General features: G+C 43.2%; 1 long non-coding RNA gene across 1 annotated transcript in view; it reads right to left on the bottom strand.

The window, feature by feature from the left end:
- Positions 1–4,793: 4,793 nt before the first annotated feature.
- LOC116966942 overlaps positions 4,794–25,551 on the bottom strand; it is a 45,223-nt gene continuing 24,465 nt past the window's right edge. The window contains exon 3 of the long non-coding RNA XR_004410096.1: positions 4,794–4,912. This is a non-coding gene — a long non-coding RNA (uncharacterized LOC116966942). The remainder of the gene's footprint in view (positions 4,913–25,551) is intronic.

The raw sequence follows: 25,551 nt of genomic DNA on the forward strand, positions 1-25,551 counted from the left end.
ACTACATCATTACAGGCTGCATGTGGTATGGGTATTTAATGATCCTTTTGGTAACTGCATACATTTATGGATATTTCCTCAATACAGTTGAGATGAGTAATTTCTAAAATTAATGTGTCAGCTGACATGAATCTGACTTTAAGGCTGGAGTGCACTTGAACCCATAATCTTCATGTTCATTTATTTATCGCTCTCATATTGTCTTGCAATATAAGAGGCCTTTTGACCCGTTGAGGCCATGCTAGCTCCCAAATAATTTCTCTCTCTCATGTACATTGATTTTGACCTGATTCTCCCACCAAAGTATTCGGTGAAAACACATTTAGTCACAGGAAGAACATGCAAACTCCTCACAGACAGCATCTAAGGACAGGATCAAACCCAGATAGAGTCATAGAGTAATTCGGCAGAGAGACAGGCCCTTCAGCCCACCATCAACGCCCACTGACGGGGTGGGAGATTGCAACCTTCACGAGGTCCACCCTGTTTCGACAAATGCCATCAACCCGGCATGCACAATCAAATAAGATCAAATAGAACAAGTTGTCCGACATATTTAGGCTGTGCACGTCATACGCAAGAAGAAGAAGAAGACCCACTGACATTAATCCTACACTAATCCCATTTTATTTTCCCCACAGATTCTAACACTGACCTATGGCGGCAATTTACAACAGACAATTAACCCAACAATCTGTACATCTTTATGATGGGGGAGGAAACCGCAGCACCTGGCAAAGCCTATGTCACAGGAAAAACTTGCAAACTCCACACAGACAGCAGCAGAGGTTAGGATTAAACCTGGGGATAGGGGAAGGGGGGGTGAGACATCTGCACTACCTGCTGCTGCAATCCCAGAAAATGAATGTATACGCTTACTGAATTACAGGAGTAACCTATACAGGGGCGCAGCTGGTAGTGTTGCTGCCTCACAGCATCAAAGACCTGGGTTCGATCCTGACGTCGGGTGCTGTCTGTGCTTAATTTGCATGTTCTCCCTGTGACCAGCGTGGGTTTCCTCTGGGTGATCTGGTTTCCTCCTACTTCCCAAAGATATGCGGGTTTGTAGATTAATTGCCCCTGAGTGTATAGGTAGTGGGTACAAAAGCTGGATAACATAGAACTGGTGTGAACGGGTGGTCAGTGTTTCCATGCTATATCTCTAAACTAAACAGTGCATCACACGGTAAACCCATCTGCCACTTCTTGTTTAGTCTGGGTTTTCATTGACTCGTAAAAGATTTATGACCACTCAAGGTTGCCTCCCTGACCCCTTCAAGAGAATTCCTCCTCTGGGCAGCACCATGGTGTGGCTGCTGCCTGAAACTCTCACTTTTCTTCCCCTTCTCTTCACTGTGCCACACCTGGATGCACACCCATTTCTCCCACTGTCCTGCCCCCTTTTTTCCCTTCCCCCTATCCCCTTCCTCTGGCTTCACATTTTATGTATCTTCTCTCCTTACCTCACAGCCTTTTGTCTTCTTTTCATCTCTAGCCGTTGTCCACCCATCAGGCCACCTCACCTGTATCCACCTGTCACTTGCTAGACTTTATTCTGCCCCATCACTCTTCCAGCTTTCTCTCCCTGACTACAATTAGTCTGAAGAAAGATCCCAACTAGAAACATTGCCTATTCATGTCCACTACAGATTCATTGCCTATTCATGTCCACTGCTTGCCCCCACTGAGTTACTTCAGCACTTTCTTTTAAAATTTCAAATACAGTTGGGGCCAGTTATTGTATCTGCTGTATCAGACAACCTGGGACTTGGACACACTCTGATCTCGGCCACTGTCTGTGTGAAATTTGCATGTTCTCCGTGATCAGATGGCTTTCTTCTCTCATCCCAAACATGTGCAGGTTGGTCAGTTGACTGGTCTACCATCGGCATGAGTAGGAAAGATTTAGAGGGATATGGGCCAAATGGGACTGCCTTATATAGGTTATCTTGGTCTGCATGGGCCAGTTTGGCCAAAGGAATCACTTCTGTGCTGTATGACTCTATGGCATTGTAAATTACTCAAATGCAGGACGGTGGTGGGAGAATCGCAGGGAGTTGATGGGAATGTGGGAGAAGGAAATAGATAAGCAATTACATAGTTCCCTGAAATTGGTGACATAGGTATGCTGGGAGGTGACAAAGGCGCTTGGCACGCTTGGCTTCATCAGACAGGGCAATGAGTACAATAGTTGGACGTCATGTTTCAGCCGTACAAGATGTTGATGGGACTGCACTTGGGAGTATCGTGCGCTGTTCAATTCTGGTCGCCCAGCTATAGGAAGGATGTGATTAAACTGGAAAGGATGCAGAAAAGGTTTACAAGTATGGAGGGCTTGAGTTATAAGGACAGGCTGGAGAAGCTGTGATATTTTTCAGAAAGTTGTGGGGTGATTTTTTATAGATTTGTAAAAACCTAAGGAGCATAGACAGATGTATGGTCATAATCTGTTTCTTAGGGTAAAGACCTGGAGGGAATAGGTTTAAGGTGAGTGGAGCAAGATTTATAGTAGATCCGAGGGGAATGGTTATCCCACAGAGTGCTGGGTGTATGGAACACGCTGCCAGAGGAAGAGGTAGAGGCAGATACGATTACAATGTTTAAAATACATTTAGACAGGTACGTAGATAGGAAAAGCTTAGAGGGATATGGGCCAAGCATTGGTTAATGGATGCTGCCTGACTTGCTGAGATTGGAGAGTACAATGTTCATACCATTGGGATGTAAACTATCCAAGCGGAATAAGAGGTGCTGTTCCTCCTGTTTATGTGTGGCCCTGGTCTGGCAGTGGAGGAGACCCAGGACAGACAAGTCGGTATGGGAATGGGAAGAGGTGTTAAAATAGCAAGCAACAGGGAGATGCAGCCAGCCCTGGTGGACAGAGGGCAAGCAATTGCCTGATCTATTCTAGATCTTGCCGATACATTGGTTGCTTCATAATTTAATAAACCTTTGGCTGACAGAAGACCTCACTGCACATCTTTTATATCTACTAACATATTCAAATAATGAAACTCTATCGATCCCATATATATTATTGACATTTGTCATGGTCTCCGTTGCTGTTTGAGGAAGTAGTTTATTTACTGTTGATTATTTGTAACATTATATGGTCGGAGGTCTGGCAGTTCATGCGTTGTCAGACAGACAGTAGCAGAGACTGATAATGTCCATAAGCTTTGCATTAGTGAAAATATTTCGGTAGCTCAATCAGCCTAAATAGCCGCAGGCATTTCCTGCATGCTGGAGCCAAGTCCTTGCAAAGGTCCTGGAATATATTTCCCGAGGTCAGAGCTCCGCTGAAGATATGTATACATTGAGGTTTTTTTTTTGAACGGGGACAAGCATGGGGACCGATTGCAGAAGCAATGGGAAAGATAAAAACATCAGATACAGGAGTCGGCCATTCAGTCTCTTGAGCCTGGTCTGCCGTTCAGTTCAATCATGGCTGACCTTTTCCCTCAGTACATTTCTCCTGCACTAGCTCCATACCCCTTGGTTCCCTCACCGTCTAAAACATTTGCCATCTCATATCCTGCTTGGGTAGCTGAATATCTTCAGTTATGGAGCCACTTGCATTGGGAATTTCCAAGATTCCACCCTCTGGAAAATTCTTCCCATCTCCAAGCTAATTGAGCAACATGATTTTGATGCCATGACCTCCTGCTTTAGATACCCCAGCAAGGGGAAACATCAACTCTCGTGTCAACTTTATCAAGTCCTGTAAGAACGATGTGTGTGTGTGTGTGTGTGTGTGTGTGTGTGTGTGTGTGTGTGTGTGTGTGTGTGTGTGGGGGGGGGGGGGGGTGTGTTGTGGGGGTGTGGGGGGGGGGGGGGGTGTGAGTGCATGATTGCGGGTATGAGACAGTTGGGTGTGTATGCATGAGGGATTATCAAGTATCTGTACACTGTCAATGGCTCGATGGTAATCATGTATTGTCTTTCCGCTGACTGGTTAGCACGCAACAAAAGCTTTTCACTGTACCTCGGTACACGTGACAATAAACCAACTGAATTATGTGTGTGTTTTGTTTGTGTGTGTATGTGAGCATTTGTGTATGCATGTGTGGGATTGTAAGATTTGCTAGTACGTCAGAGTATTTATGTCTTGTGTGGTAGTATTTGTGAATGTGTGCATGTGTCTCTGAATACCTATGTGAGAGTGATGTATGGTTTTTCACATTAATGTCAGTGTCTGTGTGAGAGTGCCTATATATGGGCATGTGTATCTGTCTTTGTGTGAGACAATAAGCTTGCCCATGTGAGTAGGTGTATGTGAGTGTACATGTGTATGACTGTACTTGTGAGAGTGTGTGTGAATATGCTTGTGCAGGAATGAGTGTGCAAGAGTGTCTATGTGAGTGTGCCCGTGGGGGGGTATGTGTGTTTGAGTGTGCATGTGTGAGTGTGCATGCAAGTATCTGTAAGAATGTGTGCATAAGAATGTGAGTATGTGTGTGTTAGAGATAGTGTATATGTTTGTGTGTGTGTATATGCGAATACTGGTTTCTTCCCAGTATGATTAGCCCTTTACAGCAAACCCCTAGTCTCCCCCCTAGGAGGTGGCATCTTCCACATGGTCAGTGTTCATCTGCCTCAGGGCAGGGGTGTTTTTTTTAACGTCCTCGTGCAATGTGACGTCGACCACAGAACTCCATCTCACTGCATCGACCAGTCCCAGTTGGATAAATATAAGATTGGAATTGTGACAATGACCAGACCACTGAGTTGTTGTACACAGTTTAGTTCACCCATGCCCTTCAGGGAAGGGAAGCTGCTCTTCCTACCTGGTCTGGGCGATACATGACTCCAGAGCACAGCAGTGCCGTCGTTTCTTCACTACAAAGTGCAATTGCACTCAAATCGATGGGGGTAGTGGCAGAGGGTGTTAAATGCTGGTGATATCCACATCCTGTGATTAAATTGAAGAACACAACATGTCCTGTCAGTTTCGACACACATGAATCCCTCTGATTTGCAAATTTACAGCAGTCAATTATCTATCCCTTTATAAAAGAGTAGATACAAAGAACTGCAGATGCTGGTGTACCAAACAAAAAGATGCAAAGTGCTGGAGTTACTCAGCGGGTCAGGCAGCATCTCTGGAGAACATTGATAGGCGATGTTTTGGGTCGGGACCCTTTTTTAGACTGATTGTAGAGGGGGGAAGAGAAACTTGGAAGAGAGGGGGAGCTGGACAAAATCTAGCAAGTGATCGGTGGATACAGGAAAGGTTCCAGATTTGTTCCTCCCTACAATCAGTCTGAAAAAGGGTCTCAACCCAAAATGTTACCTATCCATTCTCCGGGGATGCTGCCTGACCCGCTGAGTTACTCCAGCACTTTGTATCTTAAAAACATTTTTTAATGGAAGTTGTCATTGAATCTCCTCCGAGTGTAATTCAACCAAAAGCTCACTGTCAAAAAAATAAACTTTCTATACAGGATCACAGTTATGTACAGCACAGAAACAGGTCCTCAGCCCACCATGTCCACTCTGGTCATTATATATTCTGGTCACATTTTATCCATAGACCTTCAAATTCTTGGCAATACAAGTGATTGCCTGAAGACTTCTTAAATATTATGCGAGTTGGCTAGATCACTTGTCTCCAACTCATTTGCCCAATGCCTTCATGTATTTTTTTTAATTCATGATTCATTCCAGGGAATTATGTATCATTGATATGATTGGTTGGTTATCATTGATATGGTATATTGCCCATTATTCATTAGTTTTGAACTGAATGGCTTGCTCATCATGGAAAGTCATTCGGCGGCCCAACTAGTCTATGCTGACCAAGATGCCCCATCCAAGTAGGTCTCATTTGGACTCATTTACCTGCCCCTGGCACTTATTTCTCTAAACCTTTCTTAGTCATGTACCTGTCCAGAAGTCTTTTAAATGTCCATTTCAGAGGGTGTCAATCATAAGAAATCATAAGAAAATTACAGATGCTGTAAATCTGAAGTTGCATTGCAAAATGTTGGAAATATCCAGCAGATCAGGCAGCACCAGTTGAGAGAGAGAACGTATCAATGTCTCAAGTTGATAACTATTCATCAGACCGTAAATATTGAGGACCAGATGCAAGCTCTATGAAAGGGTGGGATACAGAATAGATTCAATAATGAATAGGGTGATGCTGTGAAGTAAAAAATGTCTAAAAGTCGTGAAAATGCAGAATTGTTCTCTGGAATTACCAAAGGAGATTGGAGAATAAAAATGATAGGAAACTGGAGTTAGGAGTCGCACCTGTGGACAGTTCCAATGTTGTTTAGTTCCAAAGCTTGTTGGTTATTTTTTATGCAATCCAATCCAGTAAAGTGTAGCTCTGCCTTCCTGCAGCCTAGTTTCAGTTTGTTGCCATTCTAGTGCAGTGCAGTTTCAGTTTAGTGCGTTTCCAATGCAACACATTCCCAATGCCATCCATTACCATTTTTGGTGCAGTGGACTTCCTGAATAGTATGCTTCCAGTACAGTACTCCCCCTGTCTATTGCAGCTTCTTCCCTTCTTCCCCTCTGTTGTCAGGCTTCTGAAAGGTCTTACCTTAAGCTAGGGTATTATCCGATTAACCTCTACCCCACTGCAGACATGAGACGTTGTTTTTGGTACTGATACACTACAATGATGAGAACCATATTTGCCACCTTTGTTGTATCTATTGTACTTGAGTTTGACTTGATTTTATTTATGTATGGTATATTTGATCAGTTTGGATAGCACCCAGTCTAAAGTTTAAACAATGCTTTTCACTGTAATATGGTGCATGACAATAATCAAACTAAACCTATTTTCAACATTTACTATGTAATGCAATCCCAATATAACATAGTCCCAATATAATACCAGCATTGTTCCATTTCCACTGCAATGCATTTGCCATTCAGGCTAGTTTCAATGCAATGCATTTCAGTGTCATGAAGAGCATTGCAGGGACCATACAGTGACCTTTATCTTCACTAAAACAAACATCTATGTCCAGGGTTATGAATTTCCAATGTTACATAATTCTCTCATCTTCCAAAAAAAAAGTATACTTTTGCATTCCAATCAGCAAGAGAGATTCTAAGGAGCAGCTTGTTGTCATTTCCTGGCATGTTGTGGATTTGACCTGGAGATCAGCGCAAGTGGAAACATGACCAAGAAACATCTGCAGCTGGGGTTGTTTCCAGATTAACTATAATTGCAGGAGGTAATAATTGCTGGATTAAACACAATTATAAACATCTATAACATGTAACAGTCGGCTCTTAACCTACTCCATCCACTACCAGAGCCTCAGCATGTTTAAGTTCCTTCCTGGTCCATCTACGGCGTAGATTTAATTCTTGTTGATCTTCTGTCTGCTCTCTCCAATACATCAGGATATTTTCCTTCGGCAGCTTACAACCCAACAACATGATTTTGATTTCTCTAACTTCAAGTAACCCTTTCATTCCCTCTCTCGCTGTCCCTCCCCCAACCTAGTCCTCCTGCTTATTTCACCATTTTGTATCCCTTTGTTATCACCTCATCCGCAGTCAACCATACACCATTGTGGGCTCCACTTTTCCTGAGTCATTGATGCAAGCTCTGCTTTGTTCCGTGCCTTCTCATGCACCTGGTTTCCCCCTCCCTGACTCTCAGTCTGATGAAGGGTCTCGGCCAAAAACATCACCAATTCCCTTTCTCCAGAGATGCTGCCTGACCCGCTGAATTACCCCAGCATCTTGTGTCTTTCTTTGGTGTAATCCAGCATCTGCAGTTCCTTTTTCTACATCAGGACATGCCACATATTCCATCCACAGCTGTTAGGTCCAAGAAAGAGTGCATGACAGATCTCAGGTTGAGGGATTTCAGCTCCAAGATTGGACTGGAGAAGACTGATTGAGAAATGATAGAGGCGTAGAAGACCACGAGTGGCTTTGTGTGCTATCCAATCAACCCTTATAAAACTACACATACTATAAATACAATCTAGCTGAACTCAAGTATTAAAGATAGAGCAAAGACAAAATTAGAGTGCAGAATATAGTTCTCAGGACTCCAACGTAACAGTTTCAAAGAAAATGTCCCAGCTACACTAGTCCCACCTGCCTGCGTTTGGTCCATATCCCTCCAAACCTGTCCTATCCATGTAAATGTCTAACTGTTTCTTAAATGTTGGGATAGTCCCTGCCTCAACTATCTCCTCTGGCAGCTTGTTCCATACACCCACCACCCTTTGTGTGAAAAGGTTACCCCTCAGATTCCTATCAAATCTTTTTCCCTTCACCTTAAACCTATGTCCTCTGGACTTTTGAAATGAAGTTTTACAAGCGCAAGGAAGAATAATATGGAAGAAATAACTGCCAAATGGGACTGGATACAAAATAGTCAAGAGTGTTTTATTGTCATATGTCCCAGATAGAACAATTCCATTTTTATTTGGGACATATGACTATAAAACACTCTTGACTTGATTTGTGGGAAATGACCATTTGTAGGTACTTCTTTCAGAGTTACCAACAAGGTGAGAGAATGCAAACTAGAACTAGGAAATAGTACCTAGTAGAAGAAAAGCCAGAAATAAAAGCAGGAAATGCCAGAAACTCTTAGTTGATCAGGCAGCATCTGTGGAGAGAGAAACATTTAGGTTCCAGGTCCAGGAACCTTTGTCAGGATTTGGAAAGGAAAAAAAAACAAGTCCGTTTTCTGTTTTCTGGAGAGGTGAAGGTTGGAGAGGTTTGCATAGAACAAGGGAATTGTGTAGTCACTAAACAGAAAATCTACATTAAACTTAAGGAGGAATTTAAGAACCTTTGTTAAAGTATAGTGCACCCTTCATGTCTCAATATAACAGAGGTACAGAAGCGCTAGAAAAAATATATAGAGAATGGTCAAGTCTTCTACCAGAATTCAGATGCCAACTTTTCTCTGCAAAACAGGTATAGGATACATATAGGTACACAAAATGCTGGAGAAACGCAGCGGGTGCAGCAGCATCTATGGAGTGAAGGAAATAGGCAACGTTTCGGGCCGAAACCCTTCTTCAGACTGATACATATACATCCTTTTCTAGTTCCATGGACACACTGGCATCTTTTAGCTACAAGTTACAAACCATTACAGTGAGGGTTCGGTGAGAGAGGTCCACCAGTAAAGGGGCAATTATATTGAGGCTGTGATCATTATCTTGTCTCACCACCTGTGTTAGGACAGGATCAAAGAGCTAAGCTTGAAGGCATATAATGTGTTTGCTATTTGAACGCAATAAGTTGATGGACAGGCCACTGTTAAAACAAGCAGGTAGATGAATTTCATTGGAATGCAAAAAGGGTCCAGCTGGAGTTTCCACATTTGGATACCACGACTTTCCTTATCATTATTCCACAGGGCCAATCCTGGAAGTGATGTGGAATTCTTTGCTGACTGTTTTCCTTCCAACTTTTAGAAGGAAAACAAAGGCTAAGAATAGTATTTCTTTCTTTGACATTGTTTCCCCACTTCTTGAAAGAATAGACTAGTTTCCGTCAACAGTATACCGACCTTGCAGCCTCACAGACCATGATGTGTGGATATAAATACCATGAACAGGAGTGTGTTACTGACCTCCAAATGTTAACTCATTCATCCTGTGGCCCAGTCATTGTCCAGCTGATGGGATGAGGTGTGCGCAGTTGGGATACGTACGTGCATGGTGGGTGAAAGAAGCTATTCAGAAATGTGGCAGATATGGCAAGATCCAATATTCTCACCCAAGAAACTGTCCTTTTCCCCAAGTCAAGAGTTTCCATCCTTGACATTAAGGGGACTCTGCGATTCATGCCCATGTCACTTGCTATTGTCATCACTTAAGCCCAAACTGAAGGGCACCAATAAATCCATAATGCAAGGCGAAATCGCCAAGTAGGTCCATTATCATTAACTAAATCCACCATCACATCACCAACTAAGTCCACAATGCCCAGCACCATCGCCATCCAAGTCCAAGGAAGACTATCACCAACTGATTCCACAGTGAAAGGTATCTTCCTCACCCAGGGTGTAGGAAACCATCACTATCACCCCCAATAGCAGGGTATCTCCACCATGACTCCAGGGTCTGAGACATCATCATCAACTTGGGTGTGGGAAACCATCACCATCTGCCTCCCAGGGTGTACCTTGCATCAGTGGATGACCCCACATTGTAGGTAGGACACTAGCACCAAGTGATCCCAGGGTGCATAGTCCTTGAGTCCTGGGTGTGGGCTGAAACTTAAACTAGAAAGTCAAAGGTTAAATCTAGCGAAAGAATGTATGATATCTGGGAGGGTAAAGGGGACCACAGTCTGAGATCTTATCATGTAGCCTTCAATACTCAAAGGCACAAGAAACGTTCTGATGTTGCCAGAACTTGAGGAGGTGAGCTATAGGAAGAGGTTCGACAGGCAGGAGGCTAAGGGGTAATCTTGTAGAGTCTTATAAAATCATGAGGGGAATAGATAGGGTGAATGCGCAGAGTCTTTTACCTAGAGTAAGGGGATCAAGAATCAGAAGACATAGATTTAAGGTGAGAGGGGAAAAATTTAAAAGGAATCTGAGGGGCAACTTTTTAACACAGGTGGGTAAATGGAAGAAGCTGCCAGAGGAGGTGGTTAAGTCAGGTACTATATCAACATTTAAAAGACATTTAGACTGGTATATGGTAGGAGAGGTTTAGAAGGATATGGCCCAAACAAAGGCAGGTGGGACTAGTGGCGCATCTTGGTTGGCAAGGGTAGGTTGGGCCGAAGGGCCTGTTTCCATGCTGTCTGACTGTAACTGGAGATGCTGGACACAAAATGCTAAAGGAACTCAACAGGTCAGGAAACATCAGTGGAGGGAATAGACCAACAGACTTCAGTGCTCCCTCAGATCTGCACTGAGTGGCAGTCTGCAAATCTATGCCCCAGTCCTGACGAACCAGCAATCTTCTGTTGTAGAGGTGAGCATGCAGCCTACTCAACCAGTGCAGGTGGGTGAACTAGTTGCATGCCAGCTGCTTTATTTCGGATTCCTCCTCGTTTCAGCAACTTTGTCGACTTTTGCAAGCTTACACAGTGAACGTCTGACTCTGCAACAGCACGGTTAATAACATAACATCTTGCTTATTTTATCAATGCCCAATAATACCTAATATAGCCCAGGGTAGCAAACAATACATCCTCATTGGCCGTTTGAAGGCTCTGCCAGTTAATGGGTCCCTGTTGGCTGCCACTGATGAATGTATTGCAAGCCTGTGTGAAGCTGACATGGACAAAGGTTCGGGACACTTTCGGCAATAACTTTCCGACTCTGTGAGAATTTGCCGTTTCCCAGACCAAATGGAACAAAGTGTCTATTTATAAAATTAGCTGCAACCTTGCATCGCAGGCTGCTAAAGAATTCCGAGCCTTCTGCCTTCCATGAATACCTTTCCAATGAGTTGGGCTGCAACCTGTGATACTTGATCTTTCAGGAGAAATTGTCTAAAGGGAGATGACCTTTGGAGCTGGTGACTGCCTGTATAATAAGCATAATAAATTGGAATAGAGACATAGAGATACACGATATCTGCATGTGTGGAGGGAATGGGCAGGTGCGGTTGAGACCCTTTTCCCACCTTCCCCCCAATCTTGGCCTCAGCACCACTCTTCTGTGCCTTTCACATAAGCTGTTCTCAGGTCCTAACTGCTTGCCTTTCAACATGAGCGTGTGGAAGCCATTCAGCAACAGTAATCAACACAGTCGAATCTCTCCTTATGCTCAGCTGAAGATAAATGCAAAGTGCTGTGGTAACTCAGCGGGTCAGGCAACATCTTTGGAGAAAAGGAATAGGCGACATTTTTGGTCAGAACCCTTCTTCAGCCATGACCCGACCCAAATCGAACCAAAATGTCACCTATTCCTTTTCTCCAGAGATGCAGTCTGATGTGCTGAGCTACTTCAATACTTTGTGTCTATCTGCGGTATAAACCAGCATCTGCAATTCCTGCCTACACATTGTGCTCAGTTGTCGTGGCCTGCACAGTTTGGTACACAAGTTGAATGGCCTTTCTCTCCACGTTTCCTGCACCAGGCCAATGTTTGTACTCCTACATCAGAGGAGAGACAACTCAACACACAATGGCCTCTACACCTGGACTATCCTGCTCCATGTGGTCTTGCATTTTACCATGTGTAGACAATGGAAGGAATAGGTGTTGTGTTTCCTGAGAAAAAAGGCTGCACTTGATTGAAACAGACAAGATCATGAGGGATCTTGAAAGGATGAATGTAAAGAGGAAGTTTCCTCGTGTTGATTTAGAACTTGGGGGCATTGTTTAAAAATGAGGGGAAATAAAAATAAGCTGAAGATGAGGTGATTTTATAAAATATTTCAGAAGTCCATGCACTCTCTTCCTCAAAGGGTGATGGAAGCAGTTTCTGAATATTTTTAAGGCAGAGATAGGTAGATACTTGAAAAGGTAAGGAAGTGATGAGCCATTGAGGTGATGTGAGAATGTGGAGTTGAGGTTACGAACAGCCGCAATGTTATGAAATGGAGGAGCAGGCAGGAGAAGTCCAGTGGTCTATTCCTGTTCCTAATTCGTGGCTCTGCATGAACAAGCAAGTGGAGTTCTGCCGAAGTGTCCTGAAATGTTGACTGTTGAGTGTTTCCAGCATTCTCTGTTATTGTCTCCAATATCCAATGTCTGCAGCTTTCATCTCTAGTACGTGGGCTCTGGCCTTTAAACCTCTTGTTCCTAACACTATCTGGTGAAGCCATGCAGAAAAATTATAGAGCAGAGGATGAACAAGGTTCAGGAAAAACATTTATTGGAAACCTCGGGGCTACTTACTGCTCCTTGAAATTGGCTTGACAGCTTCAATCTGTGTGCAGCAGGTGTATGATGTGAAACAAAGCCAACTCATTCATTTCTAATGCATAAAAGTATAACCCTCCTTTTGTTAAACCTTCCATCAATGTAATTTAACACCAGATCTGGCTTGGCGCTCAGTAATTAAAGGATTCAGATATTTAGATGGTTGAAAAAACAAACTGAATTGCATGGACATATGTGGACGGTTCTAATTGTTGGTTAATTACGAAACTAAGATGAAAAGTATGAAAATGTCATTGGCAAAAAAAAAGCTAGCAGTGGAAACATTTATTCACAGAGTTCAAGGAAAATCCATCTCACTAAGAAAAACAAGGAAACAATGTGGATGAGGTTAGAGTTAGGATGAAACCAAAAAAATACAGGCATAAAATGACCAGTCAGCAAAGGAGAGGGTTGACACTTGGGAATACCAATGGGCTAGGAAAAAAAGCCAAAACAAACGGTTAGGAAGGCAAACAGAAAATGCAAAACTAAATATTAAAAAATATAAAAGAGAAAATAAAAGAGATCCCAGAGGGACATAGGGTTTACAAACCGTATGGATAATGACAATTGGAATCATTATTGTATTCCTTAGTAGTTGGTGATAGACACAGGAAATTAATGTGGTGGCTATGGCATGCATCAGAAAACATAAAGACATTTAACATTGAAAAGAAACATATTTGGTAAGCTATTAATCTAAGAGGAAAATAGCACTGTCATGGATATTAGAATAGAGTCACAAGGAACTGTAGATGCTGCAGTCTTGTGTAGAATATGCTAGAGTAACTCAGCGGGTTAGGCAGCATCTCTGGAGGACATGGACAGGGGAAGCTTCTTCAGTCTGAAATATTGCCGATCCATGACCTCCAGAGATGCCGCCTGACCCATTGAGCTATTCCAGCACTTTGTACAGATAATAGAAAATGTTAGGGGTGATGTAGTGAGATGACTTGAGATGGTGTGCTGAAGGTTAATGTGATTCTGACATATTAAAAAAACATAAGCAGAATAAACTTGGGACCAACAAATCATTTGGCTTTACATTAAAGATGAATGAGATGGCTTTGCCTCATTTACACAGAAGTATTCAATAATGTGGAGAAACCTGCATTGGTGCATGAAAAGGGGAGGAGTGGAAGGACATATGGAATATTAAAGGCTATGGTGAAGAGAGATGGGAAGATACTCATAATCTGGAATGGCCCATGAACCATGAGTAGAAGCAATACTCTTAGCAGGTATTTGTGGAGTAGGAGACATTTCTTCAAAAGGTAACCAAGGTACCATCTCAACTGACCTGAGAGCTAACGTGGCTTCAGTAAGATGCAGAACTCCTCACTGTTGTATCTGGGGCTCAGACCAGATATGGTATCCAGGGCTCCACAGCCTCACCCAATATCTAGGCACATACTCCATGAACAGCAGCCTAGCACACCGGGACCAGTTACGGGCTTTAGCGCAGAATTGGAAATTTGCCAAAATTCATGTTTTTGCAGCTTCAAGGCGACAGAGCTGAGACTCCAGACTAATAGCGCTGAAAGCTGACTCACGGCCCCTGACATGATTAAGGGTCTCAAGAACTGCCAAGACAAATATCAAAATCCAAGCGGCAGCGAAATGGACAGAGCCCATAACTTGTGTTACAGCTTTGAACTCGCACTGATGGTCTGTAATCCTAAACTGTGCAGATATTTATCTTCCAGCTTCTCGCTGACCATGTCACTGCTCATGCTGGTGGTGAGTGAACTTTGTGAGTTGGGGGCCTGTGGAAATTAAACTCAATGGAACAAGAAACAACTTCCACATCTTGAGGATGTTCAAAGTACATGAAAGTGGGGAAATAAAAACACCAATTCCTTGAATGTCAAGATTTTTTTTTCAATTGTGTTTGCTCAAAGAACTGAATCATGGAAAGTTTACCACACTGGCTATTCAGCCCTACATGACCCTGCAGTTGAGAAAGACCTCCCAGCACTGGGTCATAGAGCTATACAGCACCTTCGGCCCACCTTGTCCTTGCTGCCCAAGTTGGCATACTGATATAGTCCTATTTGCATGCACATGGCACATAGATTTCTAAACCCTTATTATCCATATATTTGTCCAAATACCTTTTAAAAGTCATAATTGTATCCACTTCCTCTGGCCTGTAGTAAAGATAAGCTAATTATAGGGCAGTTGGTTTATCTACTTCTTTGCACATCTGTAGATTTATGTCAAGATGACTGAACTTTATTACCTTCCATCACAGTGAGGAACGTTGATTCCACTGTGGTGGATATTTATGTTAAATTTATCATGTATGGCAACTCAAATATCACTTTACCTTAATTGGTGCATGTGACAATAAATGTGAGCTTGAACTTGAACTTGAACTTGTGAGCTTGAACTTGAAGAACTTGAACTTGAGTTTGATTCCTCCCACTAAGCCGATTTTGGATTTAGTTTGTCACTCTCCCAAGGAAATTAGATCCAAAGTGTTTAACTAGCCTCCCATGTGGAACTTTGTCAAAACGTCCATATCTTGAGGATATGCTCCAAAGACGTGTAGGTTTGTAGGTTAATTGGCTTCTGCAAATTGTTCCTAGCATGTGGGATAGAATAGTGTTGGCTGGCATGGACTCAGTGGGCCGAACGGCCTGTTTCCACACTATATCTCTCAACTAAACTAAACAGCTTTGCTGCAATCCCTGTATACTACATCAAAGCAATGCCCTCATTTGTAGTCCTTGTTCCCATCGCAAAAAAGATCAACCAACTATGTCATCTGTCTATTCCCTTTGCAAATGCTGCCTGAATCTGCTGAGTTCCTCCAACATTTTGTGTCTTAATCTAACTGTACTTTGTATCCACGTAAAGAATAGAGCTTCCAGTACCAAATCCACACTGACTGTCAGTCTGAAGAAGAGTCTCGACCTGAAACGTCACCTATTCCTTCTCTCCATAGAGACTGCCTCACCCGCTGAGTTCGTCCAACATTTTTGTCTCCCTTCGATTTTTCCAACATCTGCAGTTCTTTCTTCAACAAACGTCCCTGATTAATCTGTCCTTTTCTACGTGAAAGCTTATTTTCTCCCCTGGAATTGATTCCAAGACACAGTAGCAGTTAGTGGTGTTGCTGCCTAACAGCTCAAAAGAATGTGGTTCAATCTTGCTCTCTGGTGCTGTTTGTGTGGAGCTTGCATATGTTCTCTCAGGCCACATGTGTTGCCTCTGAATGCTTCAGTTTCCTCCCACAACCCAAAGACATCTGGGTTGGCTGGTTAATTGGCCACCGTAACTTGAGAATGTGAGGAGAATAGAATAGGTTGGGTTAAGATTAGTGTAGACGGGAGTTTGATAACTAGTGTATACTCAGTGGGCCAAAGGGCCAGTTGTCATTCTGTGTTTCTCTAAGTCTCGAACTTGGCTCTGTATGAAACCCTGTTTATTGCTGCTGCCTCAGGCCACCAAGGGACCTGGTACAATTCAGCAGCTTCTGGTCTACTCCACACCAAACACTAGCAGATCCACAAACAAATACAAAAAACATGATATTCACTTCCTCCAATACAAACAGGAGGAAATGTCCCCCTTTGGCATGTTTCTTTCCATTTCATTCCAGTCTCAAAGGAACACATTACTGAGCGATAAAGTCAGCAGAATTAGCACAGGTGTTCTGGAAGCAGAGCCTTACTTCATTAGCCTCACTTATTCTTGATAAAAAGTGATAGTTTCTTAAAACATCTCCACACAGATCTCAGGGCAGAGTGAGAATGCCTGCCTGTATTTGAATATGTGCAAATGTGTGTGTGTGTGTTCTGGCCGGTCCCGACAGGAAATGCCGCTCCAGTCCAGATGGTAGGCCGCGAGGAGAGGGCGAAGCTGCGTCTCCGACCAGGTAGGGATTGAGAAAAGCAGTTTCCCCCTTCCCCCCACCCCCACCACCACATAAAAGAATAGAAGACCTCCAAGACAAAAACGTTGACACACTAAAAATAAAAAAAGGGTGAAAGGACAGACAGCTGCAGGCTGGGCAGCCATACTCAACGGCGCTCCCAATAGCTATGCTATTGGAACAGGCCCTTTGGCCTACAATGTCCATGCCGAACATGATGCCATGCTAACCTAATCTCCTCTGTCTGCATGTGCTCCATATGCTTCGTATATATGTGTCTACCTAAAATCTCATTAACGCCACTATCATATCTGCCTCCACCACCACCCCTGGCAGTGAGTTCCAGGCACCCACCACCCTCTGCATACAAACTTTCACCGCACATCTTTTATAAACTTTGCCCCTCTCACCTTAAATCTATGCGTGCTAGTTTAATTTAGTGTAGTTTGGAGATACAGGCGGAACAGTCCCTTCGGCTCACCGGGTCCGCGCCGACCAGCAATCCCATTAACATTAACACTATCCTACACACACTAGTGACAATTTTTACATTTACCAAGCCAATTAACCTACAAATCTGTACGTCTTTGGGGCGTGGGAGGAAACCAAAGATCTCGGAGAAAACCGAGGCAGGTCACGGGGGGAACGTACAAACTCTGCACAGACAGCACCCGTGGTCTGGATCGAATCCAGGTCTCCGGCGCTGCATTCACTGTAAGGCAGCAACTCTACCGCTAGTCCTTGACATATCCGTCTTGGAAAAAAGGTTCTGACTGTCTACCCTATCTATGCCTCTCATAATTTAATATACTTCCATCAGATCTCCCATATGGCAGATAACTGGCATACTAGGTATGTGCTATGACAGAGATAAGCACTTGTCATTCCTCCAAACACCGCAATACCTCTGTGAGCCCAGGGGCTGGCTGGGAAGGCAACAAAGATTGGTGATGGTACATGAGAGCGGAAGCAAGGGTCAGGTGGGGGTCTGATGAAAGGAGATGGGTGGACGGAGAGGGAAAGATATAATAAAATAAACAATGTCGTAAAGAAGCTTTCTGCCTCAACAATTCCAAAAAAGTCAGGAGTTGTGTACACCAGGGACTTTACCACGTCATTATGTGCATGATCACTTGGACCCGCTGACAAGCAAAAGATCATCAGCCTCACAGCCCCACTGACAAGCACAGAACATGTTCCCTGCTTTATTACTGACCTCCGAGTGAGGTCACCTCTTTGGGGAACCAGTGACCTGCAGTTATGTCAACATCATTAAGCCGGAGCAGTTCAGCCATTTCCCAGAGGGAGCATCTCTTGTAACTTGGGCTGGAATATCAAAAACATATCTCTCCCATCTTTATGTGATTTTGATAAACGTAATTGCCCTCAGGGCAAGACACAATAAAACGGCAGATGCTGAAAATCTGAATTAAAAACAGAAAATGCTGGAAGCAGCCAGTAATTCTGGTCACATCTATGGGGAGGGAATGAGGGTTCAGTTGATGCTGAGTGTTAGCAGCATCTTGTTTTTGTGTCTCCTCAGGGTGACTTTGTCTGTGCCAGACTTTGTACTCTTTTGTTATTTGTTCTTAGGACCTGGCAAGGCCAGAGTTTATTGTCCATCCCTAATCGCCTGTGAGAAAGTGGCAATCAGATGCCTTCTTAAACCCTAGCAATCTGCATGGATGAAGGGGCTTCCTCAGTGCTGTTGGGTGGGTGTTGCTGGATTCAGACCCAGCAATGATGAAGGAACAAGCTTACATTTCCAAATTGTGACGGGGTGTAACCTGGAGCTTAAACCTGTAGAACACAATGACTCAATGTGTCTTTGCCGTTCTGAATGGGTTTGGGTGGAGCTGCTGAAGAAGTCTCATTGAGTTTCGGCAGTACACCTTGTGGTTAGTATACAGTGCCGGGATGGTGTGTCGGTGATGGAGGCAAAGAATGCCCATTATAGGAGCACAAGGACAAGTGGCCTATTTAGCCCTGGATGGCTGTGCTTACCATCTCTCCTTTAATTGAATGGACTCCATTCAAGTCAACAATCAAGAATGCTTAATTGCCGCATGCATTGTGAACGAAACAATGAAACTCTTATTTCCCAGTATCACTTGCTAGTTCTTGCCTCACTCCTTCCCCTCACCTCTCTCGACCAGTTATCGCCTCTCTACTCCATCAGTCTGAACCCGAAATGTCATCTATCCTTTTTCTCCAGAAATGCTGCTTGACCCACAGAGTTACTCAGCATTTTGTGTCTATTTTAAATATAAACCAGCATCTGTCTGCTATTCTTTGTTTTTCCAAAACATTGTCCGTCCATTTCCCTCCTCAGATGCTTCCTGACCCTCTGAGCTCTTCCCACAGTTCGTTTTTTGCTCGATATCCCAGCATCTGCAGATTTTTTGTGTCTCCACGAGTCTTCTGCCAGTCAACTTGAATCCAATCCAATCCAACTTTATTTGTTAAGCACTTTAAAACAACCAATGTTGACCAAAGTGCTGTACAGAAGAATAAACAAGACATCATAAACAGACAACATAACAGAACATAACATAACAGCTCACATAAGGCGCAAAAATTACATATGAAATACAACAATAAATTAAAAGACATAAAACATGAGTAAAAATAATAGCCACGCAATAAAAGCAATCAAAATAAGAAATCAAATCAAGTAAATAAAGTCGACATCTTACTGAGTATCAAAGGCCACGGAGAAGAGATGGGTTTTAAGAAGTGATTTAAAAACAAACAGAGAAGAGGCCTGACAACTTGAATGAACAGTTCATCTGCCACGTATATCCTCAACCAGATTGGATAACATTTTTCCGGGCAGGAAGGATACTGGGTGCCAAGAAGGCAAATGCTCATGTTAACTGCAATCCCCCACAATCCTTACATGTCAGTACAAGTGTGCAAGCATTTCTTGATTCAGGGAGAGTTTGTTCAACTTAATAAGGTGTCACGAGACCAATACACCAAAACCTAGTGGTGAGTCACAGATTGCAGAGCTCTGAGTCATGAAGGGACTGACTTCCAAAGACTTGAGCACAAATCCTTTTGTCAATGAAGACACAAAGTGCTGAGTAACTCAGTGGGTCAAATAGCATCGCTGGAGAACATGGATGGGTGATGTTTCTGGTCAGGACCCTTCTTCAGACTAATTGTAGGGGTGGGTGGGATGGGGGGGGGGGGGTGGAAGAAAGCTGGAAGAGAGGAGGACAAAGCCTGGTAGGTTATAGATTGATGCAGCTGAGGAGGGGTTTTGATAGGCAGGATGGTTGGACGAAAGACAGAAAGTTCTACCTGGTTGTGGTCCTCTCATCTGGTCTACCCATTTCCTTCCCAGCTGTATGATTGGCTCTTAAATACCCTAGCAACCCAATCATCTCAAGGTGAATTCCGGATGCACAAAAAAATGCACCTTCTTCACCACCTTGATACCACTCTATTACTGTTACCACTTTCAGCAAACTAGATTTTGTCTGAAGAAGGATTCCGACCTGAAACGTTACCTATCCATGTTCTCCAGAGATACTTCCTGACCAGGCTGAGAAGAGATACTTCAGTCTGAAGAAGGGTTCCGGCCCGAAACGTCGCCTATTTCCTTCACTCCATAGATGCTGCTGCACCCGCTGAGTTTCCCCAGCAATTTTGTGTACCTTCGATATTCCAGCATCTGCAGTTCCTTTTTGAATACTTCCTGACCTGTTGATTTACTCGAGCATTTCGTCCTTTTTTGCTGGAAATACTTAGGCCAGGCTGAATGAGAGATGATGATCTAGAGTAAGAATATGTATCATGGGCTGAATAGCCTGCCCTCGTTGAATTTTTGGATATCTGGAGTGGAACTTGAACTCACAACGTCTGGCTCTGAAGCAAGGGTCACAGTTGATGTCCACTCACAGGTGACTGCAAACTTTCTTGACAAAAGAGAGAGCGATTGAGAAGCTGGGCAGATATTGGGACTGCATTCTTCTCCCCAACCCCACATGGCAAAAATTCAGAAGGATTTAACATTTTTTTGGATGTTTTTACTGCATCCCTAACAACCAAACACTTGCTGTAACATTTTACAGGGTTTGTTGACTGTGCAACTGGGCATCACATGCAGGGTAACTTCCTTTCCCTGAAGGATGTAAGTAAACGAGTTTGGTTTTTCTCACACTCCAGCAGCTTCCCTGGATAATGTCCTCAAGTACCAGGCCACAAATTACCGTTCACATGCGCAACTTGGCACCGAGGGATTTGAACCCACGGCCTCTGGCCCTGTACCATAACCACAAAACTAATATACACATACAGGGGAAAATTGTAGGTTGAAATTGACCAAAACGCTTTGAGATTAATCCTAAAATTCTCTGTGACCTCAGGATAATCTTTAAAGGGGCCACTGCCTGATATCAAACAGGGAAATGGGGCTGCTGCCCAGGGAAGAAAGTCGGACATAGAAAAAGTCTTTCAAAAGAAGAAAACAGAAACAGAAGTAGGCCACCATGCCTCTAAACCTGCCCCACCATTCAATAAGCTTCCCTTAACTACCCTTCTGCCTCCAATCGCCATATCTGTCACTTCCCTCATCTTGCAAATACTTATCTATCTCCACCTTAAACATCTCTGATAATCAGGCCTCTAGCACTTTCGGGAGCCGAGAATTCAAGTGATTTCCTACCGACAGAGAGCAGATTTCTACTTTAAATGATAGGCCTGTTATTTTGTGGCCATGTCCCCATGTTTACGTATTTCCCACGAATGGAAACATCTCATCATCTATCCTGTCAATTCCCATTAGGATCTTATAAGTTTGAATAAAGTCACCCTTCATTCTTTTGAACTACAAGGAATACAGACCAAAACTCTCTGGCCTCTCTTGATAGGATACCCCCTCCCATCCTAGGAATTCGCTTGGTGAATCTCCTTTGGACTACATCAAATATTACCATATCCTTTCTTTGGTAAGATTTTAACCAAGAGATGAATGGTTCTCTTCTGCGTAAGAGACCCATGTGCCGTTCTCCAGGTGTGGTCTCACCATCACCTTTTCCAGCTTTAACAAAACCTCCCAATTCATAAACGCCAACACTTTTCAATAAAGGCTAAGATGATGTTAGCCTTCTCGACCACTTGTTGGACCTGCCTGCTAACTTTTGGTGATTTATACCCAAGAACACCTCTCATTTGCAGTCTCCCTCGGGTAGCATGGTAGAGGTGACAGAGACCCGGGTTCGATCCTGACTATGGGTGCTGTCTGTACAGAGTTAGCATGTTCTTCCTGTGACCATGTGGGTTTTCTCCAGATGCTCTGGTTTCCTCCCGACTCCAAAGACGTACAGGTTTGTAAGTTAATTGGCTTGGCAAAATTATAAATTGTCCCCACTGTGTATAGGATAATGTTAGTGTGCGGGGATCGGCAGTCGGCGCAGACTCGATGAGCCGAAGCGCCTGTTTCAGCACTGTATCTCTAAACTAAACTAAACTAAGCTCTCCATTTAGACAATAGTCTGCCTTTTGATTCTGTTTATTGAATTGCACGACGTCACACTCCCACTCATTAAAGTCTAGTTCCCAGGTTTTGAAATAATCACTCAATCTATCTGCATCCCGTTGCAGAATCATTGTCTGTGACATAACACCCCCTTCCATCTATTTTCATATCATTGGCAAACTTAGAAAGCTTACATTTCAATCCCTCATGCAGGTCATTAATGTAGATACACTGTATACAATTGTGGGCCAAGAATCGATCTCTGGTATACTCTATCAGATTTATTACTCAATTCATTTATTCCAACTCTTTGTTTTCTATGTGATGGCTAGATTTTAATCCATGCTATAATACGTTTGCCTCTTAATTAATGCACCTTGTCAAAAGTATTTGGGAAATCGAAATACGCTACATCTGTAGGCCCCCCTCCATCAACTCCCCATGTCACATCTTCAAAGAATTCCAAAGAAGACACAAAGTGCTGGAGTAATTCAGTGGGTCAAGCAGCATCCTTGGAGAACATGGATAGGTGATGTTTTGGGTCAGGATCTTCTTCAGACTCATAGTTCAAAGAATTCAAGCACATTTGTCAAACGTGATTGACCTTTCATTAAACTATATACACTAGGTTTGATTACATTCAGCTTTCCTAAGTAATTAGTTCCTTTTTAGTCATTGTCTGTAGCATATTGTCATCAATAGATGTTAAACTTCCTTGTTTTTATAAATGAGGACCAACATTAGTTGTATTCCAATCTGATCTTCTGGTATATCCCACACAAGGGAGTCAATGCAAGAGTCACATTGGCCAGGACACTGCAATAAATCTCCCCCATTCTTTGAAGCACTGCCAGGGATGCTCTTACATCCACCCGAGAGATGGTGGCAAGGTGGTGCAGCTGGTAGTGCTGCCACCGCACATTCTCCCGATCTGGGTTCAATCCTGACCCCAGGTGCAGTATATGTAGAGTTTGCATGTTCTCTCTGTGACTGCATGGGTTTGCTCTGGGTTCACTGGTTTGCACACACATTCCCTAAGTGTGCTGGTAAGTTAACTGGCCACTGTAAATGACCACTTAGTGTAGTTTACTGGCATGGAGAATCAAAGGGGAGATGTTGGGCATGCATGAAAGAGAAAGTGAATCGTAGTGAATTCAGCCAAGAGGGCAATGGAATTGTTCCCCGGGAGTCAGCATAGATCTGATGGCCAGAGTGGCCTGTTTCTTTGTGGTTATGAGTATAAAATAAGAATAGAGACGGGGCCTTGTTTAGCGGCTCATTTGCAAGACAGTGCAGCACTGCATTAAACAACAGTTTGTGAAATCATTCCAATAAAATCAAACCGGCAATAAAAGAAAAATGGATTGTTTATGTGGGAAGGGAGGGATGGTGGAGCTGGCCAAGATGGAAATCATGAATTGTCAATGGCGTCATGCATGCAGTTAAATGATACCATGCGGTTCATTTACGTGGTCAAGCTTTGCAGAGTGTAAACATGAATAGTAAATGTGACAGGAAAATTTCCCAGAGAAATTTCAATTAGTTAAATTGCTTTTGCCTCATTGTAGGGACTGGGTAAAGATGTGGGAGAGGGGGATGGAAGGACATGCCAATGAGATTAGATGGGGAGGGTGGGAGAAGGGTTGCTTGGGGCATGAATTTGTCACTGCCAGATTTTGCCCTGTGGGTTTCATCCGTCAGAACGATATCTCTGCCATAAAACCCCTGACTTGTTAAACAATGATTGAAGCAGATTTTACAGGGACATTTAAAAAGGTGCATTTGACCCTCTTGCATGGGAAAGTGCCAGGAAGCACACAAAATGGGCCAAATGGCCTCTTACTATGGAGTGTGATTCTATCGCTAGCTGCCACAAACTCAGCCAAAGCAACAAACTGACATAGCTCCCAGATCTTTAAACATTGTCCGTTTGATGTTGTCGCTGTTTTGTAAGTTGCTGCCTTCCACTGTTTGTGATTCAGCTTCTAACAAAACAGCAGCTGGGTATGCAGGAAGGGAACTACAGCAAGCCCACTGTCCCATGTAGCAGACTCATGCTGTTGCTGTGAGGGTCCCCGGCTGTTTATCAGGAATTGTCTCTCTGCGGAGTCCACTGACAATCCCTGGCCACGGATCCCTGCAGAGTCTTTCACAGAGAAATGTGCAGTCACTTACAGAGCAGTGCCTGTCCCCTCTCTCTACCTTACCTCCCATTGCCACCCAAACCCCACCAATCTCCATGGATAAAAGATTAGACATGGAAACAAGCAATTGCTTTTTCACCCCGATTATTCCCTCTTTTCTTCTATACCACTGGGCAGGAGACACGATAGCTTGAAAGCACGTTCCACCAAGTTCAGAAACAACTTCTTTCAAGCTGTTTTCAGACTTCTGAACAGTCCTCTCTTAAACTAGACCGAATGTAGACCGAATCCTCCATCCTACCTCACTGTGGACATTGGACTTTTTCTCTGTTTTTGCTGTATCCCAACACACGTGATCAATACCAAGAATAACAATCGTGAGAGTAAAAAAATGGAATAGCTTTCTTTGATGTTTTCTTTTGAAATCATTTGATTATTTGTATGTGAAATATTGGAGAAGGAGAGACATTACTATTTGGCTAGGGTGAGATGATTGGATTTTGGAGACAATGAGATGGAAACTTCAGGAATCTGCCCAAGCCGGCCTGACAACTCCCAGTCAGTGATGCTCCCTGGCAAAATAGAAAATGCAATCTAATGTAAAGCTTCCCAGAACGGGATTAGTGAAAGAAGATGATTGTGAGAAGACAGGGTGGGGTGGTGAGAGGCCATCACAGATGATGACAGAGAAAGTTATCCCGTTCAGTATGAAGATAATGTTTTGGTGGTCTTGGTCATTACTGATGATAATCAGTATGAAGAGGAGAGTAACGATGCCATGATCACGTTGATAATATTTATATTGATGCTCATGATCACAATGTCACAACGCCGATGCTATTGTCGATTATGATAAGTGGAGGATGACGATGATATTGATGCAAGTAATATTAATGAGGATATTGATGGATGAGATAGACAATATTTATGATGATATTGATAAGATTGGTGATGAAAAAATAAATACCAATGAAGAAGATTGGTAATAACGATGACATTCATGACGATGGTGATGATAATGATGAGGATGTGGGTTACATTGATGATACTGAGTGTTGATGATGTTTATGATAATATTGATACTAATGTTGATATTAATGATGAGGGAAGGGAGAGGAGAAGAAAAATGTGAAGAGGAGAAAGATTAAAAATAGAAAGAAAAACATAACAAAGTTTTTGGAATTGATGATGGTCCCATATCCTCAGACTGT

Source organism: Amblyraja radiata, chromosome 38 (genome assembly GCF_010909765.2).
Source record: "Amblyraja radiata isolate CabotCenter1 chromosome 38, sAmbRad1.1.pri, whole genome shotgun sequence".
In the NCBI taxonomy this organism is placed as follows: domain Eukaryota; kingdom Metazoa; phylum Chordata; class Chondrichthyes; order Rajiformes; family Rajidae; genus Amblyraja; species Amblyraja radiata.